The sequence below is a fragment of the Perkinsus marinus genome (assembly GCF_000006405.1).
Source record: "Perkinsus marinus ATCC 50983 genomic scaffold scf_1104296958198, whole genome shotgun sequence".
Taxonomy (NCBI): domain Eukaryota; phylum Perkinsozoa; order Perkinsida; family Perkinsidae; genus Perkinsus; species Perkinsus marinus.
In genome coordinates this window covers 1-1,278 of record NW_003206865.1, presented here as the reverse complement: position 1 = coordinate 1,278, position 1,278 = coordinate 1, and the positions used below count along the sequence as shown (strand labels likewise).

The 1,278-nt window shown below is 49.2% G+C and overlaps 2 non-coding genes across 2 annotated transcripts; both read left to right on the top strand.

Moving 5' to 3' along the window:
* Positions 1-543: 543 nt before the first annotated feature.
* Pmar_PMAR007022 lies at positions 544-615 on the top strand. The gene has a single exon. It is a non-coding gene; the product is annotated as a tRNA-Gly (tRNA).
* Positions 616-702: 87 nt separating this feature from the next.
* On the top strand, positions 703-775 carry Pmar_PMAR007021. Its single transcript has one exon. It is a non-coding gene; the product is annotated as a tRNA-Met (tRNA).
* The last annotated feature ends 503 nt before the right edge of the window (positions 776-1,278 follow it).

Genomic DNA, 1,278 nt, shown 5'->3' with positions numbered 1-1,278 from the left:
TATCGACTGCATAGATCAGTCTTACCGAAAAATTTCCACTAAACAGAGTCGGTGTTTTCGTACCATTCCGTGCGGTTGGCCCAACCGTGCCAGTCCAGGGGAAAAACAACGTTAATAAAGCGTTGTCCGTGCATAGAAAAGAGCTATCCACCTAGAGCAGAACTCCTTGCAGGAATGATGAATGACCGCCCGGTACCTCAGAACGCGTTGCGGAGATGAAACAACAGCCCAAATTCACGAGCCGCCGCATGCGGTTTCAAAATGTGCTTGCAAGCAGGAACTTCGATGTCACGAAAAAGTTGTGCAGCTTGTGCCGAGCTAGCTGTAGTATGCGATGAGAACCTTACCAGTTGGAGTTATCAACCGAGATAGAATGCGGCCTACCATGGGAGAGATATAGTAGCAGTTCGCGATCTCAGGTACGCGTTTAAGGCCTAATCAGACTCTTGGCCGCGGGATGGTTGACGACGGTACGTCCGAGAAGGGATTCAGATGTCCCTCTACAAGTATCACAGGAATACTCAATCACTACATAAGTGAGATGCACCGCTAGTCTAATGGTTAGGATATCTGCCTTCCAAGCAGATGGTCCGGGTTCGATTCCCGGGCGGAGCAGTTCGTATCAACGAGAGAAGGGTCTCTAGACTATCGTGGAACAGTTATGCTCAGCATGTCAGGGCGATACAGGAGTTTGTACGCATGAGCAGCTTGGCGCAGTGGATAGCGTGTTGGGCTCATAACCCAAAGGTCCCTTAATCGAAACAAGGAGCTGCTATTCATCACAATACACTCGAGATGGTTATTAAACTGAGAGGTGCAGCTTGTCGACTGCATAGATCAGTCTTACCGAAAAATTTCCACTAAGCAGAGTCGGTGTTTTCGTACCATTCCATGCGATTGGCCCAACCGTGCCAGTTCAGGGGAAAAACAACGTTAATAAAGCGTTGTCCGTGCATAGAAAAGAGCTATTCACCTAGAGCAGAACTCCTTGCAGGAATGATGAATGACCGTCCGGTACCTCAGAACGCGTTGCGGAGATGAACCAACAGCCCAAATTCACGAGCCGCCGCATGCGGTTTCAAAATGTGCTTGCAAGCAGGAACTTCGATGTCACGAAAAAGTTGTGCAGCTTGTGCCGAGCTAGCTGTAGTATGCGATGAGAACCTTACCAGTTGGAGTTATCAATCGAGATGGAATGCGGCCTACCATGCGAGAGATATAGTAGCAGTTCGCGATCTCAGGTACGCGTTTAAGGCCTAATCAGACTCTTGGCCGCGG